Here is a 20,563-nt window from a genome sequence, read left to right as displayed (position 1 = left end):
AAACATCACTGTATTACTTCAAAATATTTTTTGAGAGTCAGAAAATATTTTTAGATACTCTAAAAGCTTAGCCAAACAGGATCTAACTCGTCAGCCAATAGAAAAAACTTCTTGGCTTAGCTATCCATATCGCTCCCCAACTTCTTATCTTAGGGTACGTTTGGTTATACTTTTTGATTTTTGATTTTTTATTTTTAAAAATATTTTTTATTTTTTTAAATTTTTGTTATTGAATAAAAATAAAAAAAATAAAAAGTATGTTTGGTGACTACGTTGCTATAAAGCAAAAAGTAATATTTGGAGACGATAGGTAAAAAGTTTGACAAGAGAGAAGCATTCAGAAAGGAAGAGAGAGAAGAGAGTTGGAAGATGAAAAGTCTGATGAGGAAGGAAGATTCGAACTATTTACTTTTTAATTTGACGTTTTAAATATGTAAAAATAAAAAAAAAATAATTTTTAAAAAATAATTTTTTTAAAAATAATTATTTTGATTTTTAATTTTTACTTTTCGTAATAACATCAAACATTACTTTTTATTTTTTATTTTTTAAAAATTAAAAAAATAAAAAAAAATTTTAATGACTAATCAAACGCACCCTTAGCTGTTGGCTCTGGCACTGGAAAACACAATTAGAGAAGATCTCAGCCGTCCATCGATCAGTATGGTCCATCTCCGCCGGTGGATCGTCCAGGAGAGGCCTAGGAGTATGGCTGTAATAGCGAACGGTTATTAATTTGGTTCTCTCGTCGACGGGATTGGGCTTGTTGGGTTCCAAGCTTTTTCGAGGGGCAGAGGGCGAGAGAGGTAAGAGCTCTAAGCGCTCGTCTTCTACAATTTTTTTTTTTTTTAGGTTCGAATATTTTTTGGGTTCAACTAATTTGTTGTTTAGTTAATGTAAACCTTGAATTAGGATTCTAGACTTAGATATATTTTTTTAAAATTTGGATTTTATGGTGGAGATTTGAGTCGCTAGGGCTTGATTCAGGTTTGATGCTGCGAGAGAATTTGGGGATGTCGTTTTATTCGTGGGAAGATCGTTCTTTTCTTCTTCGTTTTTCATGGTTTAAGGTTTCCTTTTATTGATTTGGGGTGACTGTTGATGTGGTGCGGAAAATTGGGAGCTTTTTGTGGTAACTTGCGATGGATTTGTTTGCAATCGTCGTTTTTTGCCCCTTGTTTTTCTAATGATTCTGGAATATGTATTCTTTTTATCTATTGTTGTTTGTGAAGGTTACTCTGCGTTTTTTGAATTAGACAGTTTTGGAATAAATTCTTTGTTAGAATTGCTATGTTGTGAATTGGGGCTTGCTTGCATGTATTATAAAATTTTGACACTCTTGTGATTCTGTGTGTTTTTCGGAGCCAAGGTTTTATATTTTTGACTGTGTTTAGAAAATTAAAAACTAGAAAGCAAATTACCATACTTGATTAAGGGATTTCTTTTGGTTGAACTCTTGAAGCCGCTGAGCCACCTAATCTCTTTACCTAACTTTAGCGACTAATTATTATTCTATATTATTCTGTAAATGAATAATATAGAAAGAACATTAATTGTTGCGAGGAGGCGAAGTTACAACTTAAAATCTTAGGGTGACTTGGATACCCCCTCCTCGTGCCACTTCAAGCATACATGGATTCACATACTGAGTACCATCTCTATGTTTCCAAAATCTTCATGCTGCTTAAGGTCTAAAAATTTTCAAAATGATTATCCCTTGCATATAAGGTCAATACTGCCATGAAAGCTCCAAGAAAAGCATACTATCTTGACCCTCCTTTCACAAGTATATAATAAATTGATGACCAGGAGGATGTTAACATTTCCCATACATGCACATAGGTTTCTAACGAGATACTGGACTCCCCAATCAACAAGATGTTAACAATTTATGTAATTGTTAGTGCTTAATATAATTAATCAGGTGCAGTTGTTCAAGAACTGCACAGTGCATAGACATGTATTTAGTCAGCTATGCCATATCTATTTATATGAATGTACATGACTGAATAGCCGAGGACAATTAATGTTTCCATAGGGATTATCTAAATTATTCCATCTAGAGTCATATTTCATTATGTACTTAGAAAACTTGAATAGTTTCTTACGAAAGTTTCTTCTAGAGAGAGGAGAGAACGAGATGATTTACAGGAAGTGGTCGCTGCTCTCATCGACGATGGTGATCTGGGGAGGGATCGCCTCTCTTTGCCTCGCCGACGTCTTCCTCTTTGGCGGAAAGGTACACCTTCTCTACTTCCCCCTCTCAAAAGCCCCCACCTTTGGATGTTTTTGCTTTTCATTTTCCTGTTGGATTCTGATCGGTTTGTATATTCTCTTCTATTTCAAAGATTTATTTTGTGTGATGCGGAGATCTGGCTTGTCTGATCGATAACTTTAGTTGCAATAGATATTTCTATCTGCGGTTTTTTATTATTTGGAGATAGATATCTCTTGCACGATTTTTATGGTTTTGGATGGGTTTACAAATCGGAAATGTAAAAGAGGCAAAAAAAGAACAATGGTAAAATCTCAGAGTTCTTTATTGCCATCTAATAAAATGGGAAATGAAACCATCTTGATATAGTCCAGTTGTTTCCCCCCTTTGTCCTTACTGCTCTGCTTCATCGAAATCTTATTCAGGATCTTTAGAATTTTCTCGTCTGCAGTTTTTTCATTTTTTTGTGGAAAGCTCGTCCGCATTTATGGGTTTTGATGCACTTCATGTTATCAAATAGCAATCCAGTAGTGCGAATTAGCAAGTGGTGGTTTTTTGGTTTGGGCTTCAATAAATCTTGTATTAGATCTAGTGGGTTAAGGATCGTCGTGGTAGCTTTTTTCTCCTTAAAAATGGTGGGTACACCACTACTGCAGGGTTCGAACCCTCGAGCTCTCCAAGATGGAGAGGGATGCCAAGTAGCTGAGCTAATAGACTGATAGACAGCTACTGAAACATTAGGATTTGTGAAAAGAAAGTCTAAGGATCCTGGAAAGCAAAATTATCGAGGAAGTGCATATTGATCGAGAATTATTGCACTCATGATGGAATCCTTTTAGCCCGGGTTTTGAATTGACGTGATAAGGTTTGTGTCTGCTGTTTTTGGGGAGAAGATACAGGAGCAGGTCTATAGTCTTTGGGATGCATGCCATCGATAGAGGAATTAATGAAAGTTCACCAAAGGAAACTTCCAACGAGCTTGGTTTGCATGCACACAAGACATAGAAGAAGTTCATATAAGTTTTTCAAAATACATAGTTTTGAATAACTTTTGAGATTTTATTCCATTGGTTGGTATAGAGTATGTTAGTTAGGAATTAGCTACTATGGCAATGTTGTTGAGGAGATTTATGAGAATGGCTTTGACAAAGTTAGAATTCTAATACTGAGGACAAGGAATGAAGTAGCAGAGGTTTGCTGAGTGCATAATATATTCAAGATGGGTCACTTTTTTTTATCATAAAAATTAGTTGTTGAAGGTGAATGGTGATGTTCATCATGTAGAAATAAAAGATGAGTATTGTTATTCACCTATCTGTGATAATGCTGATTGTTATGATCTTAGTTGTCAGAATCAGTAGCAGGCATGGTTGTGGGTTTGGGGAAATGAACAATTTAAAAACTCTTAAAGGAAGTGCTTATGAAGCAGGTAGGTGTTTGAGTATTAGAAGAGTTTCTGAAGTAAGCTTGTCACCTTAGGTAGAAGATTTTCGCTATTAACATCACGATTATTTTGAGGTAGATGAGGTTTAGGTAGATGAGTTTTTGCTGTTTGTAAGTGTTGACTCACCTAATAAGCCTTAATCAACAGCTTAAGAAAGTTTTTTCTAATAGAACCATCACAAAAGAGTTGGGCATATAGTTAGTGCTTAGTAAGTGTAATGACTAACAGTCACCTGAGAGGGATGTGTTGCCCAATGGTCAATATAATGAATACTGTTGTTCAATTTCCTCTCAACCCCTCAAATGGTCAGTTGAAGTAGCAGCTCCCAAGGTTAACAAGTAAGGCTGGTTTCTACTCCAAAACAGCAAGCTAGGATGCTTATAAATACAAGGCCATCATAATCTTGATTTTTTCCCATTTTGTTAGCTTATTGTTGCAGCATGTTCTAGCAGATGTAAGTATTTTTTTCAGCATGAAATATCTTGGATGAATGGGTCCCCAAATAGTCCTAAACTATTTTAGTCCCAATTATAATTAGCTCAGTTCTAGTAATCAAGGTCATCTCTTTCCATTTTGTTTTCAAGCCCTAATTGTGTGCTATCAAAATGGTGTTAGAGCAGTCTTTTCTATGGATCTTCAATTGAGTTAGAGTGGCTGCTCACTTCAATAACATTCTGCCATTCATTATTGAGGTTTTCAACTCGCACTACAAAAAGTTACATATGGAAAAATTTGTGATGGATTTCTTTTGGCCCATATATCTCAAAGCAATCAATTCCCTTCCAAATCAAGCCCGACCACTACAATTATGATTGGTTCAACAGCCACTTGAGAGGGGTGTGGGAACCCAGTGGTTAGTGTAATGAATGCTTTCAGTTTTCATCTGAACATTGGAAGGTCAAGTGACTAAGCAGCTCCAAGGATCGAATTGGTTAACAAATTGGGTCGGTTTCTACTAGAGAAATAGCAGACTAGGTTCTTATAAATGTAATAACAAGCATGACTTGGATGGTAGTAATCTCAAGTGTTTTAAATTGTACTGGCATATTGCTGCTACTAGTTCTAGTCAGATTAAGTTTTTTCCTTAGCATGAGTGAGTCTCCAAATAGTCCTCCTAAGCTCTTCTGATCCCACTAGTAATCAACTGACTTATTTCTTTTTCAAGCTTAAATGGTGTACTACTGCAGCTTCTTGACTAAAATAAAATAGGTCAAATGCTTCAATATAAGTTGACATGAGGGAAGCTAAGTTTTGCCAAAATCTAGAACTTAAAGATAAGTTTACATGGGGGAAGCTGATGCTAAGTCTGAGCTCCTAGAGGAAGTATTCATGGTCAACAACCACAAAAAGGATGAACAAAGGATTTCTTGTACCAGAATCAGTTATTGAACTATGCCTATTATAGCTTGAATAAGAACAAGGTGTGATTGGCCTTTTGAATTGAAAAATTGTTGATGAACTGGTTAATTTAAAATTTGACACTGATACTGTATCAGGTTATTGTCTTCCCCCTGATAATTTGATAAATGAAGACATCTTTCACAGGTGGTCGATAATGTGTAAGAACAGAATCTCTAGTTCTTCCCACTGAGACACTAATCAACATCGGCATTAGGGCCAGCTGTAGGTCCATTTTATATTCATAGTGGATTAACAAGCCTGAGATTTTTGCCTTTTCTGAGGTTCAGTGAAAAAGATAGAGGAGTGTCGAGGTCAGTAATATTTGAATGCTGGAATTTCTATACAACCAAGTCATAGAATCAGATTTTAGTGTTCAAAATGTTAGACCATTATGATCACTTTCACACATGATCTGTTTAATAGGTGTTGAAAAGGGTGACGTGGATGACCTAGACCTATATGATGAATTGAACGTTGGATTTACACTGTCATGTCACCTCCTTTCCTGGTATCCTGGTATTGGATATCCAATTTCATTTAGATGATGGAAGGTAGGTCTGATCTGTTTCTGCAAATTTTAATGGTATTGCATCCATTTGTTGGAGTTGATCATTCGAACCAAAAGGTGTTCCCATGGATAAGAAATCTTTAAATTGCTGGAAATCAAGGAACTTATTAACATTTTTGTCTCGGAACTTGACATTATTTTTTTTAAGTACCCCGTTATTTTCATTAGTTAGGTCTCATAGATGATACTTGGTTTAGCTACAAGGTTTCAAAACTATGATTAATGCAAGGTGCAATCTTTGATATAAGTATAACAATAGGGCTAGTAAGTGCCATGCAAGATGGTGTGGAGGTGGTTTACCTTCAGAAATTAAATTCATCAGATTAGTAGTTGCAAGATTAAAAAACAAAATAATATCAAAATGGGTCTCCTTACTTACAAGTTGAACCGAGGGTACACTTTCATAAAGCTACTGCAACAAATGTTGCATTGTGATAGAGGGGGAAAAAAATCCATGTTTACCATCTCCTGCTGAGAGGGGGGAATGGTGGAAGAACTTTCTATCAGCTGTTGCATGATGATCACAATAGCTGTTCCTGGAGTACAAAAAAGAATGCAAACTCTGACAAAGAGGTAGATTATGACATTGTATTTATTATTGGTGGTCACTTATTCTAGCAGAGTAATCAAGGACCACCAAGAACCATAAGAAACTTGGTTTGATGTGTACCAGTGTTCACATAGCTAATCTGACCATAGATGTGGGAACTGGAAAAAAAAGCCATATGTGCAGAGAAATCAAATCACTAGATGCTGAGAAAAGACTCATCAGTATAAGTTGGCATAACTGAATGACATTGAGAGGCTCATGGTCAAGACTCCTATGCCTCCTCGAATTTCCAATATTGTTTTGATGATGTCATGTGAATTTCCAGGGACCGTGGTTTCGGGCTTTTGGGAGAATGTAACATTATGTTGTATTATTTAGGTAGTATGGAAAGGTAGCCATTATAAACCAAAATCAAAGAACAATAGGGATTGCATCTTTGGGTTGGGGAAAATATTTATTTTTCTTCTAGAAATTCGATAATAACAGATTTAAACAACCATTTTATGACAAAGGAAAGGCATTAAAAGAAGTGTTCCCAGGCTTTTAGGATTTTCTTAATGTTTGTGTGCTGGCGATTTAATGAACGGACATTGTGAAACTGAATTTAGAGAATAGTTTGTTAGCAGTAAAACCCATGTTGTTGGCATCACACTGCACCATCTTAAATGTAAGGTATCAATTGTATAGTCTGGATGGGTCTCGTTATGTGCCTGGCCCGGCTTCAACAGGACTAATTAGAGACCAGTCCAAAGTAGGGCTTGCCATTAGAGATGTGATCAAATTGGCCCAGTTAATCTGGGCCTACCCAGATGTGTTCATTATTGGGGAAAATTATATCCAAGATTGGGTCAAGTGAGAAGGTTGTATCTTTAAGACTAGGTTTAGGTTTGGAGATGGTGAGAGAGAGAGAGAGAGAGAGAGAGAGAGGACGATGAGATGATCTATAGGAAGTGGTCATTGCTATTGTCGATGGTGGTGATCTGGGGAGGGATCGCCTTCCTTTGCCTCGCCGACATCTTCCTCTTCGGCGGAAAGGTACATCTTCTCCATTTCACTCTCTTAAAAGCTTCAAAAGCTCACACCTTTCAATGCTTTTACACTCCTTTTCCCTGTTGGATTTCAATCGGTTTGTATATTCTCTTCTATTTCAAAAATTTATTTTGTATGATGCGGAGATTTGGCTTGTTTGACCGATAACTTTAGTTGCAATAGATATTTTTATCTGCGGTTTTTTATTATTTGGAGATAGATATCTCTTGCACGATTTTTATGGTTTTGGATGGATTTACAAATTGGAAATGTAAGAGAGAAAAAAAAAAGAAAAAATGGGTGAAATCTCAGAGTTCTTTATTGCTATCTAATAAAACAGGAAATGAAACCATCTTGATATAGTCCAGTTATTTCTCCCCTTTCTCCTTACTGCTCTGCTTCATCGAAATCTTATTCAGGATCTTGAGAATTTTCTCATCCGCAGTTTTTTCATTTCTCTATGGAAAGCTTGTTCGCATTTTTTCATTGATATGGGTTTTGAAGCACTTCATGTTATCAAATAGCAATCCAGTGGTGCGAGTTAAAGAAGAGATTTTTTGTTTGGGCTTCAATAAATTATTAGATCTAGTGGGTTAAGGATTGTCGTGGTAGCTTTTTTTCCCCTTAAAAAATGGTGGGTACACCACTACTGCAGGGTTCGAACCCTCGAGCTCTCCAAGATGGAGAGGGATGCCAACCAGCTGAGCTAAGAGATTGATAGACAGCTACTGAAACATTAGGATTTGTGAAAAGAAAGTTTGAGGATCCCAGAAAGCAAAATTATCGAGGAAGTGCATATTGATCGAGAATTATTGCACTCATGAAGGAATGCTTTTAGCTCGGGTTTTGAATTGACGTGATAAGGTTTGTGTCTGTTGTTTTTGGGGAGAAGATACAGGAACAGATCTGTAGTCTTTGGGGTGCATGCCATTGATAGAGGAATTAATGAAAGTTCACCAAAGGGAACTTCTAGCGAGCTTGGTTTGCATGCACACAAGTTCATATAAGTTTTTCAAAATACATAGTTTTGGATAACTTTTGAGATGTTATTCCTTTGGTTGGTGTGGAGTATGTTAGTTAGGAATTAGCTGCTATGGCAATGTTGTTGAGGAGATTTATGAGAATGGCCTTGACAAAGTTAGAATTCTAATACCAAGAACAAGGAATGAAGGGAGCAGCAGAGGTTTGTTGAGTGCATAATATATTCAAGATGGGTCATTTTTTTTTATCATAAAAATTAGTTGTTGAAGGTGAATGGTAATGTTCATCTTGTAGAAATAAAAGATGAGTATTGTTATTCACCTATCTGTGATAATGCTGATTGCTTTGATCTTAGTTGTCAGAATCAGTAGCAGGCATGGTTGTGGGTTTGGGAAAATGAATAATTTAAAAACTCTTAAAGGAAGTGCTTATGAAGCAGGTAGGTGTTTGAGTATTAGAGGAGTTTCTGAAGTAAGTTTGTTACCTTAGGTAGAAGATTCTTGCTATTAACATCACGATTATTTTGAGGCAGATGAGTTTTAGGTAGATGAGTTTTTGCTGATTGTAAGTGTTGATTTACCTAATAAGCCTCAATCAACAGCTTAAGAAAGTTTTTCCTAATAGAACCATCACAAAAGAGTTGGGCATATGGTTGGTGCTTAGTACTTAGTGTAATGACTAACGGTCATCTGAGAGGGATGAGTTGCCCAATGGTCCATACAATGAATACTGTTGTTAAAGTTCCTCTCAACCCCTCAAATGGTCAGTTGAAGTAGCAGCTCCCAAGGTTAACAAATAAGGCTGGTTTCTACTCCAAAACAGCAAGCTAGGATGCTTGTAAATACAAAGCCATCGTAATCTTGATTTTTTTCCATTTTGTTAGCTTATTGTTGTAGCATGTTCTAGCAGATGTAAGTATTTTTTTCTCAGCATGAAATATTTTGGATGAATGAGTCCCCAAATGAAGACACATCTTTCACAGGTGGTTGATAATGTGTAAGAACAGAACCTCTAGTTTTCCTACTGAGACACTATTCAACACCGACATTAGGAGCCAGCTGTGGTTCATTTTATATTCATATTGGATTAGCAAGCCTGATATTTTTGCCTTTTCTGAGGTTCAGTGAACAAGATAGAGTTTTGGAGTGTTGAGGTCAGTACTATTTGAATGCTGGAGTTTCTCAACAACCGGGTCATGGAATCTGATTTTAGTGTTCAAAATGTTAGACCATTGTGATCGCTTTCACACACGATCTGTTTAGTAGGTCTTGAAAAGGGTGAGGTGGATGGCCTCAACCTATATGATAAATTAAACGTTGGATTTATTACAATGTCATGTCACCTCCTTTCATGGTATCCTGGTATTGGATATCCAATTTCATTTAGATGATGGAAGGTAGGTTTGATCTGTTTCTGCAAATTTTAATGGTATTGTATCCATTTGTTGGAGTTGATCATTCAAACCAAAAGGTGTTCCCATGGATAAGAAATCTTTAAATTGCTGGAAATCAAGGAACTTATTAACATTTTTGTCTCCGAACTGACATTATTCTCCATAAGTATCCCGTTATTTTCATTGGTTAGGTCTCATGGATGATACTTGGTTCAGCTATGAGGTTTCAAAACTATGATTAATGCAAGGTGCAATCTTTGATATAAGTATAACAATAGGGCTAGTAAGTGCCAGGGCTAGTAAGTGCCAGCAAGATGGTATGGAGTTTACCTTCAGAAATTAAATTTGTCAGATTAGTAGTGGCAAGATTAAGAAACAAAACAATATCAAAATGGATCTCCTTGCTTACAAGTTGAACAAAGGGTACACTTTCCTAAAGCTACTGCAACACATGTTGCATTGTGATAGAGGGAAAAAGGATCCATGTTTACCATCTCCTGTTGAGGGGAGGAGGGGGGTGGGGGGAATGGTGGAAGAACTTTCTGCCAGCTGTTGCATGATGATCACAATAGCTGTTCCTGGAGTACAAAAAAGGATGCAGACACTGACAAAGAGGTAGATTTTGACATTGTATTTATTATTGGTGGTCAGTTATTTTAGCAGAGTAATCAAGGACCACCAATGCGTCATAAGAAACTTGGTTTGATATGTACTAGTGTTCACATAGCTAATCTGACCATAGATGTGGGAACTTGAAAAACAAGCTATACGTGCGGAGAAGCCAAATCACTAGATGCTGAGAAAAGACTCATCAGTATGTGTTGGCATAACTGGATGACATTGAGAAGCTCATAGTCAAGACTCCAGTGCCTCGATTTTTCAATTGTTTTAATGATGTCATGTGAATTTTCAGGGGACTGGTTTCAGGCTTCCGGGAGAATGTAATGTTATGTTTTATTATTTAGGTAGTAGGGAAAGATAGCCATTAGAAATCAAAATCAAAGAACAATAGGGATTGCATCTTTGGGTTTGGGGAAATATTCATTTGCCTTCTAGAAATTCGATAATAACAGATTTAAACAACCATTATATGACAAAGGAAAGGCATCAAAAGTAGTGTTCCTAGGCTTCTAGGATTTTATTAATGTTTGTGTGCTGGCGATCTAATGAAGGGACATTATGAAACTGAATTTAGAGAATAATTTGTTGGCAGTATTTCTCTAAGATTTCTGTAGGCTGGAAATGATGTATATTTTTCAGCGAAAAGTAGAAGGATTTGTGATGTGTTTTCTTATATCTAGTTGCACCACTCAAATGCTCTTTCGTGTCGGATATGATGATCCATAAGCTGCTTGGTACATTATTGGGAGGAATCTTCTTGAAAGCACATCTGTAGTTTGTCCTTAATTCAAACAACAAAACATGACTCTCTAGACAAGGGGAAAGATCAAAATTTGGGATATTGAAGCTGTTGGGTCCTCCACATTAAGCGAATTGATCAAATGGATACCATTGGAAACTTTTTAATTTGTGATAAGTGGGACTGGGACCTGATTGTCAAATGCTTCTCTTGACAATGGACTTATCTCTCTCTCTTCCTCATGACCCTTCTGAAGATAAAAGGAAGTCTATTAAATCTGCATTTGAAACCATTATCATACCAATTGCTGACTATCCTTCTGACTAATTAAAAGTACCTTTAGGAATTGCCAAATTGACAAAAAATTATGATATTGGTTTGCAGAGTCATGCAGGTTAATCTAGCTAGCTCAAAGAGCTTGGCTGTATGAGGGGCAGCTATAGATTAATTCTGTCCGAACTGTGAATTTGGTGACCACGAACCATCTTTTACCACTGCATCTTTATATTAGGACATTTGGATACCTGTGGCATGTACCCTGTTGGGCATGCTTGCTGTCAGTTTATTCCCCAAATATCGACCTCATTATAGCTTGGAAGAATATCACAGTCGTCAAAACACTGCTATTCTTTTGTGATGTGCATGCTACGATGCAGATAAAATGGACTATATTAGTGGCCTACCTGAGTCACTTTCTTGGTGAAAATAGCTAGGTCTCTTCATGGGTTCTCCATTTGTTTATTTATATTGACCTTACCCTCTCTAATAAGTTCGAAGATTTTTAATATGCAACAACGATCCAGTTGGTGATACATAATCCTGGTATGTGGATCCCAATAAGCCCCCTCCCTAGTAAATGTGCAAAGCTAATTTATATGATGTCTACCACAGAGAAATGAGAACGGTAGATACTGGTGGTCTTATTTAAATTTTCAGGTTCAGTTCTGTTTGTTGGCACTGGTAGAGTGGATTCAGCTGGTATTTTGCTGCATGAGAAGGTTAAACAATGGCGAGTTCCTAATAATATTATCATATATGAGGATGACGAACCATGTGCAGCTTTCTTCTGCTTGTTCCTGGCCAGATGACATGCTCACTGTACTCAATGGGGACTGGGAGTGTAACTGGTCGGTCCACATTTGAGAGATTTGGGGTCATAGCCAACTTATATCAACAGAATACCTTCATGTCAAGCTTATGCATTACTCTTTACAAGACTTAACCTGGCAAGATTGGATATTGTGTCTCCTAAGTATTTCTGAGTCTTTTTTTCTCTGGTTAGCGGGTGAACCTCTGTGTAGTTTTTTTTGGTCCCTTTTTCTTATGTGGATGTAAATGGTGATGCAGCGAACCTTAAATTTAGTATTTATAATAGATTTAATAGCTTTAAATGGTAAAAATTTTTTTTTTATTAGATTGGTATTTGTTCACTATTTCTAGTGAATAGGTCATATTCGGTCTAGTATACGTCATGGCATATATGATAGATTTTACTGTCGAAGTATATAGGATTCTACTCATACGCTCTCTCTCTTGAGAGGTTGTCGGATAATCTTTCTTGGAGAGAGAAATTTTTTGATTTATCGATAGATATTTCTTTTTGGAATTTTTCATGCTGAGCCGTTTCACTATGGTATTGATGTATGTGGATTGGGATAATCTAAGCAATTTTTTAGATCTATCTTTATAAATCTTCATCCCTAAAATGTAGGATGCTTCTCTCAAATTCTTCATGGAGAACTGCGATGATAGTCACAGCTTTATATTTTGCAAAATTGGGATGTTATTTTCTATTCATAGTATGTTATTTCTATATAGTACAAAGAAGATGACTATAAAGTCATTAGTCCATTTGTAGATACAAGATTTTTTTCTGTTTCTATCGAAGCTATATATTTTGATCTTCTTATTAAAACGTATGTTTCAATTTTTAGATGCTTGTTTCAGTACATAGATAGATCTATTTAACTTGCATATTTTAAATTTATCTGAGGATGTGAATCTTTCAGGTTGTATTATATACATCTTTTTTTCTAACTTTTTTGTTAAGGAATACGATTTTGACATTATAAAATTTGCAGGAGAAATTTCAGGAGTATCTATATCGTGAAGGTGAGAAGCTCCGGCAACAGGATAGGGTCATGATGGCTGACAGGAGCAAAGCGAAGATGAGTTAAGAGGAGAAGGTTAGATGATGCAAAAACAGCTGTGTTTCCTCAAATCATTTTGCCAAGTTAGATTCTTGGCCATAAAGGTGTAGCTTCAATAATTGTTGCATTGATGACTCTTTGTGTGTAAGTTTGGTAAAAGTTTGTGCTCATTATCTGGCTTGTGAAGGAAGTTATTTTTCCTTGTCTAGGGAGATAATTTGTGTTGTTTAATTGTCCTTTTTCAACTCCTAAAGTTAAAAGAAGAAAAAAAAAACGTCCTAAAAAGATAAAGTGTCTGGTTATATATATCATTTGAGAAGCGCTTCTATGAGCAGCGGCATAAATCAAAATATATATGCATGCATGCATGCATGCATGCATATATATATATATATATATATATATATATATGTTTGTTTGTTTGTTTTTAAAAGAAGCTGGAAAAGCCTGACAAGATAGTTATAAAAAAATGATCATCAAATATGGGAAATTAATTTTTAATCAAAACTTTAAATAAATCCATTTTTGAAAGTTATTTTTTAAAATTATAAGCAACAAGCAACATTAAATATGTCTTTTTTTGGTAAAAACGAAATACTTTATGTATAGAGATAAAAGGAGTACAAACAGGAGCCGAGCAAACCGACTAGTTGGAAAGCAAAATAGCAGCCAGTTAACAGGTACCTATGACACAAAAATACAGCATCCGAAGGATAAAATAAAAAAGAACGGATAATGTACAACCAAAATATGGGATAAGAAAGCTTAGGCGAGGGAGTGGAGCAGCCACGGAAAAAAAAAAATGGAAGCCGTAACAATTTGGGCCCATGAAATAGGTTGAACACCCATGAAAGCTGTATGAAACATGAACCAGGACCATGATAGCAGTAAGCTCCGTGAAGAGATGATGGCATGAAGAATAGTAGCATTATAGCAATCTGAACCCGCAGAACATTCTGGATAGCTGGCATGAAGCGTTGAGGAATTCCAAGTTGACCTGCTGATCTCAAAGGAATGTACAAAAAATTACACCAAGTAGAGGCATACAATAACCCAACAGTTGAATCAGAGGAAGTAAAGCATGGTAGGAGCAAGTGTAACAAAATAATTCTGGAGAACATGCTGACTTAATAAGAAGCTGAACTGCTGAACATCGTAAGAAGTGGAATATATTGGAAACCATAAATTGTGGACCATAGTGACACAATATAGTCTAGCAGTGAGAAGCTGTTGTGGGGCGAATCCTCATGGTAAATTCCAGAATATGGTCCAGCCGAATCAAAGTAAGCTGATGCACAAATTGAACCTATGACAACAGTTGCACAATCAGTACTGATGCCAGAGTCCAATAACTAATGTGAAACATAACCCATAATTTCAGCTGACATTTAAAGGGCAAGTGATGATCCAGTGGTAGCAACTACCAACTCCACAGTGCAGAGTACCAGCAAGGAGAAGGATGAAGAGCATAATACCCAAACAGTGCCAGCAAGAACAACCATAGGTGAAGCACAAGCAATACAAGCAAATGTGCAAAACCAAAAAATCACCAAAAATCAAGAGAAGTCCATATAGATATAATAAACTATATAATAATAATCACCAAAAGTCAGTTTAGCAAAAAGAACTAATGAAGATGATAACAACTTATCCCCCGCTAGTAAAGGTCTAGCATAATGATCCCAAATAATGGATGCTGCAGCTACTTTAGTAGAATACACAGAAGCATCAAAGTTAATCTTAATTGCTCCAAAGATGGAGGTAACCATACAACTAATGGTAAGGAGAAAGTAGAATAAGGAGAAGAAGTACCCCAGTACGTAAACAGACAGACACTATGTTGCAAACATTGAGAAGTAAAAGCAAAGGATAAACCATAAGCTTTGCTAATCCGTTGCACAGAGATGACTGTATCTTTATTGAAGAGACGGTCATTACAAACTTGCCATGAGTGATTTTATGCTATCCTCTATGTGGGCATTAGACAAGCAGTCTATTAATGCCGGCAAAGAGACAGGGATAAAAGACACCCAATATACATGCGACATAGAGTGCATCAACAGTCCATGGCAAACAAACATGTCATACAAACATGTTTACTGTAAACAACTGCAGGACATAAGTCACAAGTAGAAGAACATGAAGGAATAAAGAACATGAAGGAATAATACCATGACGTGCCAAAATAGAGGCAACTTATTCTAGTGAAGCTGCCACCAAAAGGTTTTAACCTAGGGTTGCACTTAGTTTCCAAATCTAGTCAAAAAGATCCAAAACCGGATTGTGTGAAGTACTATTTAGCTGGAACATATCTCTCAGACTAACATGTGATAATTTAGAATGTGCCATCCCAATTGATTAGACTAGAGCCCTTCAGGTATCTCGATGGAAAAGAAATGGGCCAAAAGAGAAAGATTCCAATTCTAGAATTAATAATAAGATTAGCCACCTTAATATCTGTATTCATAGCTTCCATATTGAGATAAGTAGGCTCGGCTGAAATAGGTAAATTAGAGATCCAAGGATCACTAAAAACATTAATAAAATCGCCTAGACCAAAAGGCCATTGAAATTGAAATGAAATTGGGGATGCAATCCCACAGCACATATTTGCTTCCAAATAGCAGAATAAAAATCTAGACTTTGTATATTGATAACAAGAACCAGCAAAATGATATTTAGCCTTGACTGATCGAGCCCATAATGAGGAAGGATCAATAATTAATTGAGGAGCTAGTTTACAAATACGAGCCTACCTGCAGAATACTTAAGATTTCAAACCCAGCGTCTCTTGAACTTTAGGCGAACAAACTTGCTCCCAGGCTGCATAATGAAATCCTCGTGGATCACTTGGATGCCCCCATAAAAAGCTTTAAACTCCTCCAACTAATGCAATACAGACATAGGAACGTGTACAGAACATAACATATAGAGAAGAATGGTTGGTGGAAGCACCTTACTTCCTCCATTTCCTCAAAAAAAAAAAAAAAACATACATATAGAGAAGAATGGAAAGTAAAACAAATTGAATCAATGTAGCTCAACCAACATAAAAGAGCATTGGCCATTTTCAAGCTTCAATGGAAGCTTGAAAATGGAAGATACAGCCAAGGGCCAAGGAAGTGCATCCTTGGTTCACTTGATATACAGTGAATTTGTGTTTAGAAGTGATTAAAATGGTTCATTGCTTCAATGGATGCCCCACTGTTTTTACATTTCTTCCATAACAAAGAACTGGTTTATATTTCATTATTCTTTTCAATAACGCGGAATATGGAATTTAGAATAGAATCTTTCAGATCCAGGCAACATGTGGAAGAAAATAATCAAAATAATTATGTGTAAGACGTCATGAGATGATCTTACTTGCCGGATGCTCTCATGGCAGTCTCCTTGGTAGCCGACAGGACTTGGCTAAAATGCTGTTAGCCTGACATAGCTTGCCCGTATGTTATATTATTTCTTGCAATTTGGGACATCTGCAAGGTTCGTGTAAGTTAAAAATTATTGCTTCTGATTTGACGTCTCGTTATGCGCATATAATGTGCTGAACATGACCGGTGAGATCAGTATTGGGGCAGGATGCACTTAAAAATCTGTAAATATATAGCATTGTTTTTATGGGCACACATACAACTGTCTTCCAGGTAGAGTGAAAGGCTGCAATTGGTGCCAACAGAAAAAAGGAAAAAAAAAAAAGAAAGAAAGAAAGAAAGGCTGCACTTGGTTGGGGCATTGTTGTGCTAAAGTTATTCCAGTTTTTGTTTGATTACAAAATGTATAATAATTATTAGATGATGAGTTTTTTATCCATACAAATGAAAAAAATATGAATGATGCCTTCTTATCAGGGGTTGTCTATGATAGTGCTCCTTAAGAATATAATCACGATAGAAGTAAGTTTGACGAGTATAATCATTTCATATTTTTATCTTTAAGAATTGAAAGATTATTTGAAAAATTTAATACTTATTGCATGTTTTATGTGTTTCATTTTCCTACCACATGCTGCTTTAGATGCTCATATGGTTCTTAAGGGACTCCCTGATTCACAAGATTGTGGGCCAGCATGCCCAGTGTTTTCACCGGTTGTAAACCGGAAATGAGTAAAAGAATCCATTTGCAACTTTTTCTATGTGGTTCCCACATCAAACTGATGCAGGAATCCAAGTTGCATAAATATATTCTTTTATTTTTCTTCAAAATTTGGGAGAAGTAGTACAAGGCATTTTCATCCTTGGACTTGGTCCAATATCTTCGCAAAAGAAATGGTGTGTTTCATGGGGACTGGACCAATTCATAAGAGTTTATATATTTTTCTGGATTTATTTTTTATTTTTTCTCTCATCTCAGCATCACTTGTCTACACTACTAACGGTTTTTGTAACACTACTAATGCGAGAGGGGAGAACGAAGTATTTTAAAAATAAATAAATTAAACATCTTAAATTAGAATTTTTGAATTCCTAAATTAGAGATTCGAGAGGGAACGGGTTTGGTTACTCTTTCTCCTACTCCTCTCATCTTTTCCCTTATTTTATTTTTTTATTCAAATGCATGCGTTGTACAAGCATTTTGCTTTCACTAGATTAAGTCGGACATCTTATATGCTTTTCATCAATGAAATGGCATACCATGGGCTTCCAAAAAAATTCATTTCATTGGAGCTGTCAAAATAAACCGATCTAATCCTAACCCACATAGACTGTGATTATGTGAGTCGAATAAAACTCAACCCATTTGTTAAAATAGACCATAAACATCCAACCTGACCCTAGCCCATATGGGTTGTGGGTTAGGGTCGGACTAGCCTACATCTTTTTTTCATTTTTTTCTAGGATCGAAGTCCGCTCCTCTATCGATTGTCACCATCCGGCACCGTACATCGTGAGTCTGCTCCCCTGTCACCGTCCGACGCCGTTGCTTTTCTCCTCTGGAGACCGTCGGGAGGGACGCCAAAGACCGCTGAGAGGAGGAGGGGCACCGTGGACCACCAAGAGAAGAGAGGGGCGGCAGTACATCGGAGAGGAGGGGGGGCGGGCTTAGAGAATGAGGAAGGGCCGTCAGGGACTGAGGGGGAGAGGGAGGGTGGTTCTTGCGTAGGAGAACAAGAGGGAAGTTGGGAGGGCTTGCGGGGATCGTCAATTGCCGAGAGGAGGGAGGGGCGGCGGTACGTCGAAGAGGAGGAGGGGGGCGGGCCAAGAGGAGGAGGAGGGGTCGTTGGGGATCGAGAGGAAGAGGGAGGGGGGTTTTGTGCCGGAGACTGAGAGGGAGAGGGAGGGTGTGGGCCGGTTTATGGGTTGACTTGTCTCTAATCTGATTCAGCCCATGGACTACAGGACCGAGCCAAAATGCCCACTTACACAAATGGATCAAAATTTTTTAATCCGATCCGACTTATGTTTAGGGTAAAATGGACTGGCCCATGGCTTTGGCACGAAAAAAATATATATCAAATCATTAATCACATCAGCACCATATGAAGAAAATATATATTATTATTATGTAAATATATTATATTAACATTACGCATCACTTTCTTATGAAAAAAAAACTTAACATAACCATTTTTTTGATAAATTGAATTATCAAGTATAAAATATATTATATTTTTTATTTTATATATAAATAATTAAATGTTGATTGAATGGTATGATTTAGTCCTTCTTACAAGTAGTTTTATTATTGAAATAGTCGTATTAAAAATTCTTGATACCACGTGCAGCCACCGGAATAAGATCCATCATCAAAATTGATGTTGAGGTTTAATATAAGCACTTGGGCGGCTTTGGCTGCCGGCTTGCCTCGGTAGGTGTTCTCTTGGGTACTCGAGTGGCTTTTGCGCGTATTTTTACTTGTACGCTATGATCGCAGGTCGCCACACGTGAGTCAGCACGGGACCCATCCTCATGGAAAACCGTGTCCAGAAACAACGTGACAAAATCCAACTAACGGAGAGGATGACGACCTCACCCGGAGTGCGGGAGGGCAAACCGACCGGGAATTTTCAGGATCCCACAGCGAGAGAACTGCCGGTGGAAAGTGGAGTGACGTAACGGGATCCGCTGGTTAAGGAAATCGGGATTCCCGCAGTTGGTTTCGAGGTCAGAGTTGGAGGCTTGGTTTGGATAAAATTACGAGGACGCCACCAATGCCAGCTATGGTAACACCTTAGTCACGAGATTCCGATGTTCCAACAACTTGGATTAGTATAAACTTGCGGAAGTCACGAGATTCCAATGTGCAGAGAATCTGAGATGGCAAATGTCCGATCTAAACTTTCCCCTAATATCATTTCTTTCGCTTTCAAGCTTTCAATAACTTGGACGATGGTTTTGGTCTGCCCAAAGCGGTTTTTTTTTTTGATAAAAATCTGCCCAAAGCTCTTGGTGTGCATCCATAGACTTTAAGCGCGGACAAATAGTTTCGCTGATGAACTAAAATACTTGGATGTCAAGTGACTAATACTATAAAAAACTTTACTATTTGCCATCATTAATAATAATTTTATCATCATTAATAGTATTAACAATGAAAAATCATCGATAATTGATGATCGAAATAATCTTTATCGCTAAGTGTCATTATTAACGATGAATTTTCTAGCCGTCGCTAATAACCACTATTAGTAATAATATTTATGACGGCTAAACTTTATCACTATATATTTTTTTATTTTTAAATTAAATTTTAAAAAAAATTTAAAAAATTAGTGATAGTTATTTTGTCGCTAATGCTATCGCTAATAAGTATTAGCGACTGCTAAAATCATCGCTAATGTCGTCGGTAATGGTTAATTTTATTTTTTTAAAAAAAAATTATAATAATATTTTTTAAAATCTATTTTAATTAATTACAATCAATTATGGTTCCTAACACCTGTTATAATTAAAATCCAAAGATAATATGACAATCACAAATAAAAAACTAATTATATTATATTATAAATATAAATTTTATAAGTTTACAAGCAGTATAAAAAAAATACAATACATCAAAATAAAAAAAATCAAATTAGATCCTCCTCGTCGTCCTCCTCCTCCTTTTCCTGTTCCTCTCCAGCAGCTGGTGGATGAGAGCCGATTGTCCCAGCATCCTAAAATAAATAAAATAAAATATTATTAATAAATTTCGATATGGAGACTTATCTTTTGATACACTTCTCTGATTCTTGAACATATTGTTCTTACATATTTCATTCAATGATACGGAGCCATAGACACCTCTGATCCATCAATTAGATTGTTAGATTAAATTTTTAGCTCCTACATCCCTTTTTTCAACTCAAGCCTAAATATGTAAAGCTTCTAAATATAAAAATTTAAAACAAGTAAAAGAGTTTACTAATAGAATTACCTGATGTGTTGACTGGGATAACGAGCCCAACTGATCACACAATTATGGGTCTTCAAGAATCTCCACAACCATATCGCAGACGGCATCCCGAAAGCTCTGAGGTTGCTGGCTCAGAA

At 36.6% G+C, this 20,563-nt stretch overlaps 1 long non-coding RNA gene across 1 annotated transcript; it reads left to right on the top strand.

The window, feature by feature from the left end:
- The first annotated feature begins 659 nt into the window (after positions 1–659).
- LOC109506439 (uncharacterized) lies at positions 660–13,308 on the top strand. Its single transcript, XR_002165780.3, has 3 exons — positions 660–806; positions 2,124–2,239; positions 13,023–13,308. It is a non-coding gene; the product is annotated as an uncharacterized lncRNA (long non-coding RNA).
- Positions 13,309–20,563: the final 7,255 nt, after the last annotated feature.

This window comes from Elaeis guineensis, chromosome 12 (genome assembly GCF_000442705.2).
Source record: "Elaeis guineensis isolate ETL-2024a chromosome 12, EG11, whole genome shotgun sequence".
NCBI lineage: Eukaryota > Viridiplantae > Streptophyta > Magnoliopsida > Arecales > Arecaceae > Elaeis > Elaeis guineensis.
The sequence above is the reverse complement of the archived record's forward strand: the minus strand, read 5'-3'. Positions and strand labels throughout refer to the sequence as shown.